This window comes from Melopsittacus undulatus, chromosome Z, assembly GCF_012275295.1.
Source record: "Melopsittacus undulatus isolate bMelUnd1 chromosome Z, bMelUnd1.mat.Z, whole genome shotgun sequence".
NCBI classification, from domain to species: domain Eukaryota; kingdom Metazoa; phylum Chordata; class Aves; order Psittaciformes; family Psittaculidae; genus Melopsittacus; species Melopsittacus undulatus.
Genome location: NC_047557.1, coordinates 21,029,448 through 21,050,685, shown reverse-complemented (window position 1 = coordinate 21,050,685; position 21,238 = coordinate 21,029,448).

The window sequence follows — 21,238 nt, the reverse complement described above, 5'->3', positions numbered from 1 at the left end:
TCACCACTGCAGTGCGTTGTGTATTTTCCACAAAATGAACAAATAAAACACAAAACCACAATGAAACTGTGTGGGAACTACAACTCCTAGAATAGATAGCCTGCCAGATCAGCTGTCATTGGCCAAGCTGATTTCATCTCTATTTGCAGCTGCTTCTGCAGGGTTTAGATCAGGTTTTTTCACAGAAAGGATCTATTTCTTAGTGGTCGGAAGGAGTTAAGGCCCCAGAGACACGAACACACTGGTTTTAGTCCACAAAATCATGAACAGAATTAAACCACCATCACTTGTGACTGACAGAAAGGATCTGAATTCACTGGCTTCAGCTTCAGAAGATACAAGAACACCACACTGTGTTTCAGTTAAAAAAATATATTGTTGTATAATGCAAAATTTAATCACAGATGTACATACTTTTCTCTGAAATCTCATTTAAAACCCAATCTATCCCCAAAGTAATTTCTACATTGCCTAACAAAGGCTTATTAGCATCCTAGTGAAAGTATGTCACTCAGTATATGAAATGCCACTCCAAAAACTTCACACCTGGGGCTGGTTATTCATGCACTCCAGCTGATAATGAATCAGTTATTTTTAATGAAATCATATAATATCACACTTCATAACTAAGAATTTGTAGGAAACTTTTTTTCGTTCTTCTCTTTGAAGCACTAGAGCTTGAAATGCTAGCAATAAACTGTGTCCCAGTTGTGTGGTACCCAGAGTTTATCCCTCATTGGACCAGCTCAGCAGAGAGCCTTGACCTACTGATGTTTTTATTTTAATGTTACGCCCTTGGAAGCCAGAGTCAGAAATAGTAAATGTCTTCGAAAAGATAATCTAATTTGAGACTAATACAATGCAGAAAACACCTATATTAGCCAAATAGGCTGTTGAAGTCACTGAGAGAACTTCAGCACTGAGACCTACATGTATGAGTTTTGCTGAAGAAGGGCTTTGGTCAGAAGAGTTTGGTCCAGAGAATACCCTGGATTCTGCTCCCGTATCTTCTGCTTGCTATCTCATACAGCCACAGTCATATCTAGCAATGGATATGAGTCATCATAATCAAATTTAGGTGTTTAGGTCCTTATTTATGATAACACCCTTCATCCATGCAGTGGCCACTTCATAAATTAGGCTCACAGTCTTCTGTCTTAGACTCCCATAAGAACTGCCTCATTTGTGACCGCTCTCATCAGACCAGGCAAGCACCCCACCATCACCACAGGACCTAGGCACTGAAAGAGAGACATGTAAGCCCTGCTCAGCAGATATTCTCCAAGCACACCCAGCTGAAGCTGACAGAATGAGATCCTTGCAATCGTATTTTCCATCCTTTTCAGACCCCATTCCTGATGGCACAGGTAACTTATCTAACTAACCTAATGCCGAGAGCACTTACCTATCTGAAGTGGGAAATACAAGTTCAGATGGTTCTCCAGACACAGTGAGTTCAAGTCCACAAGAAAATCCAGATGCCCAAGTTACAGGCTATGGAGTCAGTGCAAGCCAGGACAGCAGAATAGTAAGCAAAGGGCATGATTCTGCAGTGCTTAGTGGCTTTCAGGCTTTCTTATGGGAAAAAGTCAGAATCATCCTCTTCCTCCTCCCCCAACTACAATCCCCAAACACATTTGGAAGGGAAGGCGTGAAAAAACATATGAGAAGTGTTAATTTAGGCCCACAGTACTCACAATATTTTCACTATGCAGGCATTCCTCTTTAAAAATACCTGTAACACCAAAGCAATCCTAAATGGCTACTCTATGAAAGAAATTTCTAGCTGCCTAGCTAGTCAGCTTACCTCCATCTATTAGCTTCTGGGATATGCATGTCACGTTCACAAACTCAGCTCTGCCTCATTTCATGCCAGAAGATACACAAAAGCCATACACAGGGAGTTGATTATGCTGTAAAAGGGAACAACAGTTTAAGGATTGCAGGGGAGCAATGGCAGTAGTAATATTAATGAGGGCTGCAGGTGTTTTTGTTGTTCTAGTAAAGCACACAGACAAAGTGCCAGCCCTACAGATACTATGCTCTGACTTAGCAACACGGAACAGTTACAGAAATGAAAAAAAGAGAGATGTGTCTTTGCTGAGGATCACAAGGTGAGAGCATCGTGGAAAGAAGCAGTTCTAGAGATGAATTAATGGCAATTAGGAAGAGTATACAGGGCATACTAAGCAAGAATGAGAGGTGAGGGAGATGTGTGCATATGAGCCTAATTGCTGCTAAACAGTTATGGGCAAAATATCGTGGAAGAATACAGGTACTTGGGAACATACAAAGGGTAAAAGCCTGGAGATTTATGATAACAAAATTACTCTGGTTTAATTAAGTGCTTCTGAAGGACATATTTTTAATTATTACACTGGTGTTAATAAAACACCAGGTGCAAATAATTTTAGGGACAGAATGAGTCACAAAGTATGTGGGAGATGGCAGGGTCTAGCATGAGCATTACTGCACAGGAAGCAGTGGCCGAGAGGCAGGAGGCAACAGATCTATTTCAGACTGTGCCACTGGCTTGTTTCTTAACTGAGTGAATCACATAGGTTTAAATATTCAAAATCAGCTTCTAATTCCAGATGCTTTGCTTTAGACACTGAGTCTGTCTTTTCAGAAGTGTTGGACACCTGCAGCTCTCTTTGCAATCAGACAGGATATTCTCTGGATGAAGTCATAAATATCTGAAGCCAAGTTCTGAATAACTAAGAGTGAGGTTTCATGTTATGGCAAATCTAACCAGCCAGCTAGCTGCTGGTAAGAGAGCTGCCCTGCTCCCACCTGATTCTCCCACAAGCTGCTGCTTTAGCTTTTCTTGGGATAGGTGTGACCTCGCAGAGCCAGGGGCTAAACTGGCAGACATACTCACTTCTGGGGGCCTACATATCTTCTGGATTAGCTCCTTGAGTCATCTTCCTTTATGGCTTCAAGCACCAATGGAGTGCAGGGAAGCATAGAGGCAGTAAGGAGGAGTAAAGATTCCCTCTGAGGCAATCACATTTCAAGGCTGATTTTGAACTCATATGTCTTGTCTTTACTATTTATTTGTTTCAGTCCCAGCATTTGTAAAATAGAGATGGGAACAGGTTATTGTAACACTACACTAAAAATAAGAAAATACAAAGACTAAGAGCAACTCCATACAAATAGCAATCTTAACTAAAATGTTCTTATCTTATTTCTTCCACAACCCTGCCCACTTTGTTCCTTGCTTGTCATAGAGTCATTTATGTTGGAAAAGTCTTTTAAGGACATAAAGTCATTCTCACCTCTCTCCTTATTAATGCTGTTGAACTCATGTATTTGTTTCAGTTCAGATGTAATTGAAATACACCCACCATTTAGTACTTTTAGTCAGGCTTGTATGTTGACACCAGGTCTACCACTTTTAGTTTCACTAGCTGTGATGCTGCTTCTTGTACCCTGAAACAGCACTTCTCAATCAGGACCTCTTATCAAAGCCTGACAGGAGGTGCTGCTTCCAATTCATCAGCTTGGAGGAAAAGGCTTGCAGTAGGATAGCCATGGGTCTGCCAATGCCACTCCACAATAGTCAGCCTTTGAGAGGGATTACTGCTTCAAATACCCAATTAGTGAAATCTTGGCCATAGTGAAGAAGGCAGTGGGATCTTTGCCACTTGCGTGTACAGAAGCCAAGATCTCACTCACTGTCTGTATGGGGTTGCAGCACACCAGGGCTCAGGATTTTCAAGCTCACCCATAAAAGGCTGTTCCCTGCTGCTGAATTAACTCAGGAGTTTTTGCAGTTACAGACCACCCAATATTTCACCATGACAGCCCCCACACAGATAGATCTGTCAGCATGGCTGTGAGAAAAGGAGGGTAGATGTTAAACATCAAATCATATTTAAAGCTAACAGATGCTGAAAGGTATGATTGATTCTTTTTTTCCGTATATTTCAGACTGAAAAATTACCCAAAGAAGAGCACAAAAAGCACCAAACTGCATTTGTCAGCAACAGATTATAAAAAAGCCACATGAACTTAACTTAATTTGCACACAAGCAGACAGTCTCATTATGCAACTCTGTGATAACTGCAATAACCAATTCAGCTATATTAATTTTGCTTCTTAATACAACTATTTTATAAGATTTATTGACTGAACCACAAACTGTAACCAATAATTAAAAGCCCGTGCTATGTACTTATACTCCAATAACCTTCCTATAACCCGCTAATATGAGGTTATGAACAAAATGTGGCCTCCTCCCAAACATACACCAATACCCACAAACTCATGCTTTATGTGTAACTGATGATACATGGCTATTATTAAAGATTAATATCCAATTATTATTCTGAAGATTGATAATGTGACGTGCAACCACATTAGGATATCATTAGGACCATCTAGCTGAAATCACAGCAATTACTTATGTACTAAGTATAGTGTGTTGAATAAGAATGACCTCCCTCACCTGCAAGTGGCCTGCATCAGTCACGCATATCTAGAACTATTCCTCATCCAAAAGAAAGCTGAGAAATCAAACAAATAAAGTAATAAGGCTGTTGGCATGGGAGAACTAGCTTTCTATAGGTAGGGAAGCTGCACAGAAACAGGACAGCTTTTGCTGTGAAACATTAGCCTATAAATAGAAGTGCAGTATGTTCTAAAATAAACATGGAGGAAAAAGAGAAAAAAAAAACTAAAAAGTTGCTCTCTTTGTGTGCTCACTGTTGGATTCACCGTTGTATTTTTGGGCATGGAAAGTTCTGTATAAACAGTATAATAAATTTCAGCAAGGTATTCAGGTGTTTTTTAGTGCCTTGTGTTCCATACAACTGAAAAGAAAAAAAAAAGCTGTAGAAAAAAGGCATAATGCAATACTTGCAAATAGCAGAAAAAGCCTTGTGACACTTCTGCTTGCAACTGGTTCGTGACACTTCAGCAAGGAAACAGAAACTGCTTAACACCTGGAGCACTCACACGGTCTGTAGACACTGGCATCATCCCTCTGGCTAAACTTCAAACTATCCATTTTATAATTCCTTAACTATTTATTCAGCATTTGGAAATGTCGTTCTGTGGACAAGGTGAATGCACTAAAGCAGCCATTAAAGTAAATACTGACAGAACTTCATTTAATGCAGAAGAGGAAGTCCATTTGCATTGTTCTATTCTATTTTCTTTAAAATGCTGAAGTATTACACTTAAGAACACAGAAGATGTCTATATCTAATAATATACCTGAGCTTAAGCCAGACCCAGTCCCAAACTGGAGGTCCACAGCACCAATTCTTCCAGTACATACTGAAATTAATACAAGTCCTTCCACCAACTTCTAAGTGCATTGAATCATGCAGTTAGTCACCATTGCATGATTTTAAAACTACATATAGATGGGTACTTTTTTTTTTATAAAGATACACACTTTCATTTTAATCACTAAAGTGGAATTATCTTACCAAATTTTTACTCATGTTCAACATAAAAGAGGGATTAGTCTTTCAAATTATTTTTTTTGCATGTCCAAAAATAGATAAAATCAAAAAGATTTTGCATGCATAAAGAAATGGAAGAGTTTTCTCACGTTCTCATATGCTTATCTCTAAACTTCTTACTTCCATGTTAGGTAAGAGAGCTCTAATACAACAAAGCTAAACAAAAAACTAATTTTAGTCCACTGTAGGACAACAGAAAAGAAGTCAGTTTCTTCTTTTTATGAATAGGTAAATACATGGCTCAACAGAACAAAAAATTGATTACCATTTACTGCCAAGGCTGAGAACTATCTCATGCAATCCAAGTGCAACCATCCCGAGGATGTCCACAGCATTTTAGATATTTGCCTATGAAAGTATCAAACAACGTAAAACTGAACACTGCTATTTTTAAAACCTAAGGCAAATAAGTCATTTTGTTTTATAAGAACTATATACCCCTGAATAAGAATTGGTTGTAGCAACATCTTCCTGATATTCTGAAGTAAGATGCTGACTTGCGGAAAGGGGAACACTTAAACAGCTTCAGAAATACTTAAAAAGCATTACATTGTATACAGAAGTACTTCCTTCAGGTGGGCCATAGCAGCTCCTATGCACAAGCTCTGGACCTGCATGTTTTGTTGGTTTTGAACAAGAGACTGAGTGAAAAAGTAGATACAAGACTGTCAGAGAGGTTCTCAAAAACACTGACAGCTTATATATTAATTTGTGTCTTTGACTTCCTCAGTGTTTACAGCTAACAGAGAATTTCACAAGTGACACGCACACTTTCTGTGAAATAAATACGGGAAGAGTGAGAGCAAACCAAAGCAAGATTGCCCTGCGCATCCCAGTTTTGCAATTCGTTTCCATAGGTCACAACAGCACACATACCCCACACTGTGCAGGGAAGCCTGTGAGAGGCCTACATAATGGGAGTGGGACTGGGGAAAGAGCTATACTGCTAGAAAAAGAATAATAAGAAAAGCAATCTGACAGGCACCCTGATGTTCCTTTAGTTGCTAAAGGTCTTTCCATGTTCTTTACTTCATAGATATGCATGAAAGCACAAAATCCCACCTCCTCATCGTATGACTCCAAGGAGATGCTGTTGCCAGGATGCTGCAGCATATTCTCTACCTAATTTTATTGTTATGTGGGACAGCACTGACTTGAGAGACCAGATTATTCTCCTTTATGCGATGCACAATAACTCAAATTCATATAGATATTTATACACACAATGTTGCCATTAATAAAACTGGTTTTATTAGGAGATGACTAAAATGTTTATTTTTGGATCATAATTTTTTCTTTCCTTATTGGTATTCTTTTGTATAGACAAACAGGTTAACCAAGTATGCATGTTAAAAATTGCTTCCTTAGTTTCTGCCTTATGATCTCAAGACAAACACTTTTAATTTCCAGATGTAATGAAAAGATCCTCTTGTGTATTTATAAAGGCTCTCCTGGATGTCACTTTCCAGTTTATAAATTGCTTTCCAAGCTGTTTAGGCAATGCCACGTAATTCATGATACAATCCAATAAGCACAGAGTCATTCTGGAAAGTGGCAGGCAAAGAAAATATAAAAATCTATACTGAAAAACGAAACATAGAAACATAAAATTGTGTTTATTTCTGAAGGTAAAAAGAGAATCTTTGTTACGGAATGTTTACCTAGTGTGAAAAGCAAGCCTGGTCTAATGAAAACTATACAGAACACATTCATTTTACACTGGAGCAAAAAAGTCTTCTGAATGCCATTCTCTTTGCTGTAGGGGCTGCTAGGCCACATTTTTAAGGTGTGCAGTTTGAAGAGTAACTGTGTCTGAAGGACCCGCATGTGTTTCTGGTATAAAAAGGGGGAGTCAAGTCATTTTGAGTGGGAGGGCTGTTATGGTACAACCTGAGAAGAAGGTGGAAAGAAGCAGGACGTTCATTTGGGATTAACTGAACTGTAAGTAGATGTTTCTGTGTGACCTACTCATACAAAGTCCCTTTAAGATTACTGCAGAAACAACCAGGCATTTCCAGGGTTGCAGTTCATCTTACCCCAGACTGAATTACTTGGGTCAGGTAAATTTCACCCTTAAACTGACACTTCCTTATAGCAGCTGTGAGGAGGTATCAGGGCTCAGCTGCAGCACTAAGGCAAGAAGAATCCTTCCAACAATGATTATTAGAGACACAGATGAGTTACAAGCAGGAAGGAAAAAACCCAGCACATGAAGAAGGGGAAGAGGAACGTATAAAACCATCCACCATCCAGGAATGGGATCTGATTCAGGATGGGATGGGATGTGAGAGTAGGATGGGTTGGGATATGAGAGTGTCAGCGACAAAACAGTTGTTTGTTTCTGGAAGGGGACCCATTCTTAGCTGGAGGGATACAGTGCCATCAGCTTCAGGGAGAAATCCGTGCAAGCAAAATACTTAACACTGTACACAGTGTAAATGAGTGAATGGAGACGATGTCTCAGGGCACAGCTGTTTCCTGGTACAGCACCAAAACAAAAGTGATTATTCCTTGGTCTATATGCTGTACAGAAAGAGAAAAAGATGTTGTGGACTCTCGCTTGAGAAGACTTCTCTGACCTCCACAACATTGCTGAAAGCACTATCTGTTTTCTTGGAAGAACTGAAAATGCAGGTGGTAGATTTTATGCTGCTTAGTATAGCCAATTAAAATGGGACCTTCCATAAGCTTTTGACTCTGGGTTACATGGGAGACTTGATGGGTGACACTACAACCGAGGTCTTTTCTAAAGATTAGCAACTGGTGGAGTCAGATCTGGAGTAGATAGTTGATGTGCCCTAAAATCTAGAAATGGCCTATAGGTCACCATGTGAAAATCTTGCTTTACAAGACAACTGTTCTGTATTATTCTTGCTATCTAAGAGAATCATATCCTATCTCATCCCCAAAAGGACCTAGACACAGAAGACCTGATGTGATTGTGTTTTGTGGCAGACAAAAGTCTATGACTGGGTTACTGATGATGTTTGACACTGCAGCCAAAAAATCTAGCAGCCTGCTTCTACCAACCCTGTTGATTCCTTCCTGCCACTGCTCTTTATTCATGCCCTGGTATGTGGAACAGTGTGTGTTGGAGGATCTCCTCTGACTCAAGGAAAGAGAAGCAGTGGTGTGTGGATGGCAGAATGGGAGTCTATGGGTCCTTCTCCTTCATCTAGGCTGGCATTTAAATACATCACAGCAAAATGGACTGGACAGCTAACCTGGCATTAAAGTTAGCAGTTCGTTTGACAACCATTTCTCAAAGGACTGAGTAGCCATGATAGCTTCAAATTTCTTAGCGTCCATGGCAAAATTGAGCTTTGTTACCTTAAGTTTGCTTTGGAAGTAGATAACGTAAATAGGAGAACCAGTTGACACAGTATGAGCATCCATAAATGGACTCACTCTGTAATGCTTATCCCACTCTATTTTACACTAACAATCACAAATAGACAGGTTTCAAATGTCCATCTTTTTTGTTGGTAGTAATCTGGTGGCAATCTGATTTGGGAAAGGAGATCTTTCAGCTTGAACTAGGGTTTTACAAGCAAAAATACTTTGACTCACTGATAATAGTAGTGTATGGTCCTACATATATAAAAATGCACAGCAGCTGTAACATTAAATTCAGTATACTTTCTTAAAATTGACCTAAATCAAAACTGTTCCAAACCATGCTCCTCTCCATTCCTGCTTCATGCAAAGTGTATTTGCCCTGAGCCCATGTAACTGCTTCTTTTACAAAACTTTAATGAAAAAATGGGAATTCTAGGTTCTAACTTTATCTCTTGAGAAAAGGAAAACAGGCGAAAAAAATGTGATACTACAATGAAATACACAGAAAAAGCCTGTATCTTCCACAGTCTCCACATGCATCTGCAGTACTGGACCAAGCTACAAGGCAAACACTTGGCTCTTACCACTGTGTTATGTGCTCTAGAAAGAGTAAATCTCAGGCAAATAATAGAAAATGCCAAAGTCTCCCTGAGAAGGGCACTTTATATTTTTACACTGACTCCTATTCTATTTCTTTGAGAATTCTTCCCTTTAAATAGCTAAACACCAGATTTAATTAGCTGTATTTAATAAGCAGAAAATATTGTATTAGATATATGGTCTCTGTGAGGACGTAGTTACATAAGAAGGGAAAAATCTTCAAGACTTCAGAATTACAGCTGCTAACCAACCCTTAGACAAAGGAAATATTCCTTATTTTCTTTACATTTCTTGAATGGTTATCACTACATAGTCTTAGATTGACGTGGCCCAAAAAGAGATCCCCAAATCTCATGCTGTCAAAACTATTTGGGAGCTCAGAAATAACTCCCTATGCGAGGCCCTAGGCTCTGGAATCTGTTTTCCTCTTTGGTTTACTAGTTCCTGGATTTAGAAACATTCCAGGCATGTTACATAGTCCTTCTTATCTTGCAGACCACTCAAAGAGGATGAGGCTTGGGAGATGGATGGGTTGGAAACACGAAGCACAATGTAGGTAGGGGTTTGTAACACTGGTCCCTAGAGTGTGTTTAATTTTCATGGGAGAGTAAGTAAATAGGAGCATTCACAGCAGGAAATTCGGATGAACTGAAGTATGTATTGAAACCTTGTAGGCTTTCAGCATGCTAAATGATGAAAGGTACTTAGAGCTGTGGGTCATTATATATATCCTGTGCTTGTTCCACAACAAAAACAGTATGAAGAAACCATGCGGTATAATTGAGTCCCAAATAACTGCACTTACTAAATAATACACAAACATGCAAGATATAGCTAGGGGCATGCTGCTGCTCTGACTGGTTTCTGGCAGTTTCTATAAACAGAGGGTGCTATTAAGAGGTTCACAAATGATTTAAAGAGACACTACCATATCCTTATACAGTAAGAAATGAAATTGGAGCTGTGGAAATCAAACCAATAAATAAAAAGAAATTCAGACTGTAAAAAGAAAGCATTCCACTATATTGTCCTTTTTTTTTTGTTTGGTGTTTTGTTTTTTTTAATGAGAAAAAGTAAAATGCAATGGTTAAAGGCATTTTGGTCAAGAAGGACAACATTCTTAAACACCACAAATTACAACTGATAAAAGTTCACAGAATAATGATAAAAGAATACTGAAGAATTTCTTCCTAATGTCTAATATCAGTCTCCCTTCGGTCAGTTGAAAGCCATTCCTCTTTATTCTATCCCCACATGTCTTTGTAAAAAGTCCCTCTCCAGGTTTCTTTAAGCCCCTTTAGGCACTGGAAGCTGCTCTAAGGTCTCCCCAGAGCTTTCTCTTCTCCAGGCTGAACAAGTCGAACTCTCTCAGCCTGTCTTCATAGCAGAGGTGCTCCAGCTCTCTGAACATCTTCATGGCCCCATCTGAACTCGCTCAAGCAGGTCCACATCCCTCTTGTGCTGGGGGCCCCAGAGGTGGACACGGTACTGCAGGTGGGGTCTCACCAGTGTGCAGTAGATGACTGTACAATAGATATCCCCAAACACAGTCTGATAGAACACCATTCTATGGGTGTTTGTTTATGTATATATTTGTACAATTATATATGTTTACATGTACATATATTTGTATGCATGTATTTATATGTCTGCATGGCTCATTGTAAAAAATAGTGCAGTTCAGTTTTCACTGCATCTTTGACTACATTTTGATTACATCTTCGTATCTCATGTTTTGGGATTATGCAATTCAGGGCCCTATCAGGATATAAAAGTAAAAAATGACAGAAGAAACATCTCTGAAAACAAGTTTGACATTTCCTACCTTGTCAATCATCAAAATTAGAGCTTTAACAATACATCACACACATTAACACTTTAACAATACAGCACACATCATATATAACATTCTTACCATAGACTTCCCCACGTTAGTTGGCCATGAAGTGGGGCCATGAGAAAACCCCTGGTTAAGTTACAGTCAAAGAAGCTTCTGTATTTAACACCAAGCACGTGAGAAGTGCAGCCAATATCAAAGTGCAACCTGTCTACAACATTTCAGAGGTGGAGAACAAAGTGATGCACTCTAATGCAGAAGGTAAATGTCTGGATTTCATGCTTTTTTGCATATTTACTGACCAACATTTAAAAGAACTGAAGGACAGATAATACCAAATAATTTTTAAGTGAGCATCAAATATACTATTTCATTAAATCGCTACTTTATTACATTTGCATTTACTATACTGCATTCAATACATTTTTTTAATACGTTCTCAACTTAGGATGAAAGATGCTAAAACCAGCATGAGACAAACAGGTAGTGTAAGTGATCACATAGGTTTATTTATTATGCAGATTATTTGTGCACATCCTTGTATTGGTAGAAAGTCATAGAGCTCTTAAAAGCTGCTTCTAGGAAACTGACTGGAATCAGGACTGAAGATTCCAACCCTGTGCTGGGCTGCATCAAAAGGAACGTGACCAGCAGGTCAAAGGAGGTGATCCTGCCCCTCTACTCTGCTCTCCTGAGACCTCACTTTGAGTATTGTGTGCAGTTCTGGTGTCCTCAACATAAGAACATAAGTACAGCACAAGGAAGACCTTCTTTGTTTTCAACCTGTCTTGGTTATGTGCATCTGTTTTAGTTTATTAAATCCCAGAGGCCAATGCATTTTGTAAAGCACTTGTCCAATATCCAAATTCAGCACAGGCATTCATCTCTAAACAATTCCGACAGCACTCTCTTTGCCTTCAATTTTTCTTTTTTTTTCCTTTTTTTTCTGCAGATTCTCCAGTGTGTAATATTAAGCAGCATCTTCTAAAAAGACAAAGTGTTCAGTATCTGCCTCCTAGACTGATATAAGAAATGTTTCTGTAGGTATAATATTTGCATCATGCTTCTCACTGTCTTCTCTGTGAGTTTGATTCTTCTTCCAGTCAACAATAAATTCAGTACCAACATCAGCAAGGCACTGGTCCAGGAGTCATGAATAACCTTCATCTAACAAAGGAGTCTGATGGCTGTTCTTTTCACTGGTGGAGTGGGCAACAGAATTACTGGGGCAGAACTCACATGTCTTTCTGTTCTCTATTCCAAAATGGAGAGAGCAAAATTTCCAGTGGAAAAGTTTGAGCAATTAAACAAACACAACAAGCACAGAGTAGTTAAACTTCAGGCTGAGTATAAACATGCTTGTTTGGTTCAGAATGTTTTAAGAATGAAAATGAGGGGCCCCGCCTCTCCCTGCCTAGAAAAGGACTGTGACTAATGTGAAAAATGTTTTTGAATCAGAGCAGGAAAAAGTGTGCTCTCTGTTTTTTGGAATACTTCCTTGGCATTTTTGATGAAGTGAAAGCTTTCCTTGGAGAAAACACATTGCCTCCTGTAATGTATGCCTGATGGGAGCAGGGAAGAAAAGGCTTTCCTTTTGAGAAGCAAATTGGAGAGGAAAAGCATAAAACTCAAGGAAAGAAATGAAGCAAAACTTTGAATGAAAGAAATAGTCCTAGTTATGCAGGTGTTTCTTTGTTAATCAGAGTTTACTGGTGAGTCTCAAAATCAAGAACATTGTGTACTATTAGGCTGAAGCAGTCTTGAAATGTTAGAGCAGGTAATTCAGTATCCACATGATCTAAAGTTTAAGGTGAATCATAGCCTTCAACCACATTATGAAACAGTTCCATTCAAAAAGATCACCAAAGCCATTAGCTTTCTCCAGGAATTATTATATAATGTGTAAAATAACAGACCAAACAGGTGTCACAGAGAGTATGTGCCTCATCATCCAAGCTAAATGAAAGGTGTTGCTGGGAAGTAAAAAGAAACAGAATGGCAAAAACCTGCTGTTCCTTAATTTGGATGATTGTTATGCAATGTAAAATATTGTTGACTTAAACTGCTACAAAAGCAATAGTGATAAAATTACTAACTGGAAATAAAAACTAAGAGTAGGAGGCAAAAGTTTCCTTCAGATGCCATCATCAGCTGGCACCACAGCCACTAGAAGCACTGGTTTCAATTCAAAGATAGACTATTCTCTAAATATATGATATAAAAAATCCCCTGTGAACACCTATTTCATTTATTTAATGCTATGATATTTCATTGAACCAGCTTCTCTATAGAATCATTCTTTCCCCAGAAAAGGGTGCTTTTGAGATATGTAAACCTGGCCTACCCTTTATATGTAAATGCACACACATATTAGGCCATAAACAAGACTCTTCTCAAGATGTAGGTCATAATATTTACTGAATATTTTCAACAGTTCCTGGACCAATTCTTCTACTAGAACAGAATACAATCAAAATTCCTAGTTAGCCTTAACTGCTGGCTGTAAGTTTGTTCTCATGCACTAACTTCTGTTATCACCTTTCTGCAATTCCTACCTTCTGTTTTAGAGTATGAATTCATGTTCAGTTTTCCCTTACTTGTTATCTATTATTTCTGAAATAATGGCTTTAATAGTCTTTTTTTTAGATTGTATCATCTACTTTTTTATTCTGGGACATCTAGAAAAATCTTATTTAAAAGTTTGCAATAATCATTCATACTTTTTCTGTTCATTTTAATAAGTTATTTAGCTTTTAATTATTTACATCATTATTTAATGAAAGAGGAAAATATGAAGCACAAATTTACAAAATGTACATGGGTAATGGGTACAAGATGATCCCAAGGAGATTTCAGTTGGACACAAGAGGAAAATTCTTCATAATGAGAATGATTAGCTACTGCAATAATCTTCTTCAGGAAGTGGCAAATTCTCCAATACTGAACACTTTTAATACTGAGCTGGATAGTATGCTGGGATATCTTGTCTAGACTGCTTTGTCAAGAAAGGTTGGACCAGATGATCCTTGAGGTGCCTTCCAACCTGGTTTCTATGGTTCTGTGAACAGTTATTGTTGAAATTAAAAGTTTCCTAGTAGAACTGATTACACTTGAGAATCTGTTTTTTCTTTATCAATAAGCCTGGCATTAGAAGTAATATGTCAATGACCAAGTTGGATACCTGGAGAACTGTTTCCAGTTCAAGGCTCCCCCATATAAGACAGACAAGGAGACCAGAGCAAGCCCAGAAGATGTCAAAGAAGATGATTAAAGGTTTGGAGCATCTTTAGTATGAAGAAACAGTAGAAAAGCAGGGACTATTCATCCTGGAGAGGGGAAGGCTCGGAGGGATCTTATCTATCTCTATAAATGCCTGACTTAGGGCAGGAGAAGTGGCACAAAAAAGATGCAGCCAGACTGCTCCAATTGGTGCCCAAAGGACCAAAGGCAATGAGCATGAACTAGGAAATGCCACACTTTCTTACTCTGAGGGCAGCCAAACACTTGAACAGTTTGCTCAGAGAAGTTGTGGGGTCTCCACCCTTGGAGATACTGAAAACACTACTGGACATGGTCTTCAGCATTTTGCTCCAAATGACCCTTGCTCAAGTTGGTCCCTTCCAACTTCAACTATTCCATAATACTATGAAAATAGAGGACAATGTTGGCATTAAAAAGCAAAGCAAAACCAAACCAAAGCAAAACCAAACCAAACCAAGACAAACCAACACCAAACCACAAAACAAAACACAAAACCAACCAACAAATTAAACATGTTTATAAACTCGCTATAAACAAAGTTAGATGACAAAATTAAATGTTACAAACCTTCAGAATGAAGAAATTCTGCACAAACCCTCCAACAGGAAAAAACAGTTTAGAGGCTGAATTAGATCAGTTTATGAAAAGGATTAGAAGACAGTCTCCCACAATATCTTGTAATAAGACTAATCCACTTAGAAGATACCTTCTGGTAATAATTTCCAAAACTAGGGGTTTTAGAGCATGAAGTATGTAAGGACATTTTAGACATCCTGATCTAAACACAGTCAATTTGAATTAAGAGGTTGCTTCCCCTAAAGGTTTACCAGTATTAGTGCATATGTAATTGCTCACTAACCCAGTTCTGTTAAGTTCCTCAGTTTATCTTAAACACAGTTTGCATTAAACATGTTTTTAGTGCATGCTTTCAAACCAGATCATTCTGACAGAAGTGTTAGAAAGCAGTTACAAGCACGGGTCCAGCTGGGTGATGGCCGCTCACAATAAAAGTTTTGACAAATGAACACTGGGGGCAGCTTCTTAACTTGTATCAGCTATAGGCAGAACAGTTCACCTTACCATGCCCAAAATTACATGTGTGGATCTTAATTCTTTTCTAGACAAGTGAGTCAACTCACACTAAATAACTATGCAGTCAGTGTACCAAGGTTTGTTAGATCCCCAAGTGCATCACTTCTTCACAGATCGTGGCCCAACCTCAAGTACTGTGTGCAGTTGTGGGTCCCTCTTCTTATACAGAACGACATCAGACTGTGTGTACAAAGAAGGGTGACCACGATGGTGAAAATTCTCAAGGGCAATACCTGTCTCATGACCACAGGCTTGCCTGGTAATCTGAACTGTTGGCTACCACCAAACCTGCTCTGCTCAGTACCAGGGACTGCATCCTTAGTCAGTGAGGCCACTGACCTGCCTGCCTTGTCCCCTGGCTGCCTTCCCTTACAGAGAGGCTTGCCCATGCTGCTTCCTGCTGAGTATGACTGTGAACCTTTGGAGGGTAGAGAATATATTCTTGTGCTAATTCTGTGGGTAGAGCTCTTAAAAAGTATCCTTGCAGGAATTAATATTTCTATCTTTACAAACATACCTGATCTCTTCTACAACAGCTTTCCAACATAAGAGAAAGCAAAGTCAAGCGAGCATTCAAATCTACTGCTTATGTACGCTTAGAAAGGAGAAATAGTTTAGGAAAAAGCACCTGATTTTCTTGCAGGGATGGAACATACTGAAGGCAATTTTCAGTTGCCTAAGCTCAGCTGTCTGAGATTTACAAACTAACCTACCAAGATGCTTCTAAACAAATCAGATCTATGCTACTGTATTCAATGACAGTATAAGGTACACAGTTTTAGTTGTTTTTCCTAAGGGCATACTCAATATCTTTGAAACTTAGCAGTGGACCTGGCATTGGCAAGGATAGGCAGGCTGATAAGCAAGTGTTTAACAATTCCATTTCAAGAATGTATATTTATACATTTTGCAAAACTGACCCCTACTGTTACAATAAAGGCAAATTTATGTCAGTGAGACATCACAGTTATGAGGACATTTCTAAGAACATTATTTCCCATGATTTAATGAAAATCAGAGTAAGTACAAGTTCCATAAGAGTGAACCATGTAAATCATGTATCTTTTCTTATTGTCTTTTTGAACATGCAGTATCATTTAAATATCTGATCCTAAGCTGAGGGGTTTCAGTCCACAAAATCAGCATCAAGACTGGCTGATGTTTAGATCTTCTAGTGTTGACTAGAAGATCTAGTCTAGAACTAAATGTTCCTGTATGTTTGGTCAATCTGTTTTGTTGAAAATGAACTGAAAAGCTTTTCACTTTAGGTGTTTAAACTCTAACATGAAAATTAGGTAAGGGAACATATTAGTATTTCCTGGTTTACTAAAGAGTCTTCACTGTAGAGCAGAAGGCAGGAGGGAGGTACACGTAATGCTACACACTGATATAGCATTCCATTCCAAAGGACTAAGAATTCAAATACGGTTCAGACATCCACTTCCACTGACAACAGTTTCATTCTATATAAGACAGAGCAGGAAGCGCCCAACAAGGCTGGCTGTCTTTCAGAGCTCAGTGACATATATATATGTGTTTAGATTTTACTTTAACATCTGAATCCTAAAAGTTCAATTGATAGTCACAATGGTACTGCTTCTTTCATTCAGTACCTCAAAATATTTTAAGAAGGTGGATAAATATTACCACCTACTTATATATAAAGACATGGCGTTGATTCTCCGAAGGATACGCTGTTTGGTTTGGGTTTCTTGCACTTCACTTGCCATTTAACTGAGGCGTTGGAGCTGGGAGCACTATCCTCAGTCCTTAGTGCCCTCTATGGTCCGTGAGAGGTAACAAGCATCTTCAGAGAGTGACGAATCGGGGGAGTCTGAGTTCCTGCTCAGAGACAGGAACCCATCTCTCCATTGCCTTTCTCCTTTGTCCCCGGGGGAACAGATTTCCGTGAAGATGCCTAGAATTTCCAGAATGAGCCCAGGCCCAGGGCCACAGTTGGTTTATAATCCTGTGATTCTCGAGTTCTTACCTGAACAGCTACATTAAGCTACCTCTGGGAAAAGCTCTGAGGATTTATAAAAGACATATTGATTATGTTTTTTTTTCTCTCCTTCCCTTTGTTATAACCCAAGAAAACCCAGAAATATGTTAATACCCATATCAGTCATGACCATATCAAAATTTAGAAGAAAAATATCTACTGTTTGACTAACTTCTATTTGTATCTTAGGTAACTCTTTTCCCTTTTTGAACTGTACAAAACCCTAAAAGAGGAGCAAATGAAGGATGGACACATGTCAGGTCTTCAATTATATCTTTCATTATAAGGGTAGTAAAAAAACAGTGCTATTATATAAATGAGTCCACCTAGAGCACAGAAGCATTTGATCATTCTTTAAGCTAATATTAGCTATATATATTCTATATTCTATCACATACTTACAATATGAAAGTGGGCAGCATGTTACTTGGCCTATGGGTTATGGACTGCCCCAACACTTGCTCTGTCCTTGAAAGTATATAGTAGCAGAACAATTCATAAAGATGGTTAGAAATGAATTAAGTAGGACTGCAGTATTACTCATTATTTTGACACTTTCACCTTGGAAAGTCAGACCCAGCTGTGTTTAATACTAGGCAAACTACAAATACATCAGTATCATGCAATTTAAAGAATGAAGATACACTGCAGATCCACTTAAACATAAAACAACAATTTTCTAAAGCAAAGATTTGCACCAGGAAAAAAAAAATCCTTAATCCCCAGTGGTACAAAGGAGTTTTGTTGGCTCAAGTAAAGCTATTAAAATCAGACTGTTTATTGGCTGGCACATGCTGTGGATATATCACACATGGTTAAAAAATCACCAATAAAGCTTTCACAGCTTAGAGGTTTTACAGGCTGGAGAAAAAAGCAATAGTCGAGTTGCTTTTTAAAACTCTACAAAAACCCACCACTGCACAACAGCACAAGAATTCCACCTAGCTTTTCTAGAGACAGCAATATTCAGCAGGTGGAGTACAACATGCCCGGGACATTAATAACTATGCAAAAAAAATACTGGAGAATTCACACTGTATGTAGGAAAAACAGAGCCTCAAGGAACGTATCATCAGAATTTACAAATCATAAAAAGGTAGTAAGAGATTAAATTGCATGACATACCTGGGAGCTTCCGTATACAGAATGATTCTGGACCACTGACACGTCTACACATCTGAGTGAAAAAATATCTTTACCGAAAGCTGGTCTTCACCACACACACTGAAACAGACTTTTCAGTCACTGTTGGCATGAGAAAGTCTTTGCTTTTATGCAAGCAACTTTCTCATTTTCCATGCCTACATTATATTCTCAGCAGATTTCTCTGCATTGTACCTTACATTATTAATGCTGTATTTTTGCAGTGCTGCTTCTGTTCCTCTGCCCACTCCCTCTTTGAAAGTGTGACAATGGACAGTCATGTTTGTTCCCTCAAGCATGTTCTCATGAAATGCCATTGAAACTGAAATTTTAATGCTGTTCATATATATGTTTTTATGTCTAAAAATCAACTAGTGATTTATCAAAGCTGATGATTCATAAATTCATACTGTATTACAGTTTGATGATACTTCTGTAGCTGCTGCCATTAATGTTAGTATCTGAAAAGCTACTTAAAGGAATTCTAGATGAGATGTAAAAGAAAGTGCATATTTACAAAGTAGCAAAATAATAATTAACATAAGCATATGCTTAAAAGGGTCTTTTAAAGTGTTCTGATGTTGTGTTAAGGGTCGTGCTGCTTTGTTCGAGTTGCAGTGAATTCTGGAATTCCTGTTCTCCCTTTGCCTACTTAAAATATAAAACTGAGTAACTCAGAAAAGCAAAACAAGTACCTTGATCTCCTGTGGCATTGAGGCTGAATTATTCTGAATTTGGTAATTTGGTAATAAAAATAAGAGTGCAAGCCTCAAATGAAGCCTTTCTATCTGGTAGTAACCATTCTCTTCACTAGTGATAAAGATGCACTGCAGCTTTCAGTCAAGGTTGTATCCTGGGCCTCCCTTCTCTATCTACCTGCCTATTTTCACAAATCTTCAAGAAGCAGACTTATTATGCATGAGACCTCTACTACTTTGCCAATAAAACCAGTCAACAGCTTCAGAAGATATTAGGGGCAGAAGAATACCAGAAAAGGTAATTAAATTAGACCTGTTTTCTTAGAAAAGAGAATTAAAAATCCTTACTTTTCATTACTTCCCTGCCACAGCAGGGAATCAGGCACTTTCCTCTTTAAATCAATAAGGCAGAGAAATCATAGAAAGACAGACATATGAGGCTATTACTATTATGGGAAAGACTGGAACTGGAACTTAATTTTGCAGCAGGTCTAAAGGTGGTGGTATTAAGCAGCTTGCATATAGCTGTTGACTAAGTTAGTGCTTATTTTGGCATAAGTACCTGAACTTGACACCTAAGCATCAGAAATAGAACTGTGACCCCTCTTGGCCCATATGCAATTTTACCATAAATAGGCTATACTTATGTAATAGCCCATCTTATTTTGACTTAACTACACAGCATGCAAAACCATCTGATAATGATACCAATAAATACAACACCTGAGGATTGATATCTAAGCTCTAGTAAACTTAGATTGTTATATTTTGCCAAGATTTGCAAATTACAGACCAAACAGGGACCTATCAACACTCTAGAGGTTAATGCTCATGTAAATGGCTGGGTAACACAAGTACAGAGATACATGTACAGATATCTGCCAAAGGTCTTGGGAATCTGGGGAGATCCCCACTGACTGGAAGCTAGCCAGTGTTATTCTAATTTACAAAAAGGGCAGGAGGGAAGACCCAGGAAACTATGGATGTGTCAGTCTGATCTCAGTTCCTGGAAAAAAATATGGAGAGGATCACACTGGGTGCCATTGAAAGGCATTTAAAGAAAAAAGAATAAATTATTGGGCACAGTCAACATGGGTCCGCAGAGGGAAAATCCTGTGTAACTAATTTGATACCGTTCTATGATAAGGCCACCTGCCTGTGCCTGAATGGAAGGCAGTGGGTGTAGCTTTTCAGGATTATAGGGCTCTGGGGAGACCTTACAGCAGTCTGCTAATACCTAAAAGGAGTCTACGGAGATCTGGTGAGAGACTTTTGACAAGGGCAATGAGGTCACCTCTCAGCCTCCTTGTCTCTGAACTAGACAAGCCCTGAGTCCTCAGCTGCTGCTCACAGGACATGCCCTCCAGCCCTTCCAGCAGCTTTGTTGTCCTCCTCTGAAGGCATTCCAGGACCTTCACATCCTTCCTGAATGGTGGGGCCCAGCACAGCACACAGTGCTCCAGGGGAGGCTGCACCAACACTGAATACAGTGGAAGAATTACCTCTTCTGACTGCCTGGTCATACTGTGATGCACTCAGGGTACAGTTTGCCCCCTTGCCTGCCAGGGCACAATACTGACTCCTGTTGAGCTTAGCATCAAACCAGCACCCAGAGGTCCCTTTCTGCAGAGCCGCTCCCCAGCCACTCCTCTCCTTTCCAACTGAACTAGTGTAGTCTGTGATATGATATGTTATGGTAGGTTATACTACATTACATTCTGTTCTATTCCATTGTATCCTGTTCTATTCTACTGTGAATTCTCTGCACAAAATTGCATTCAACAAAAT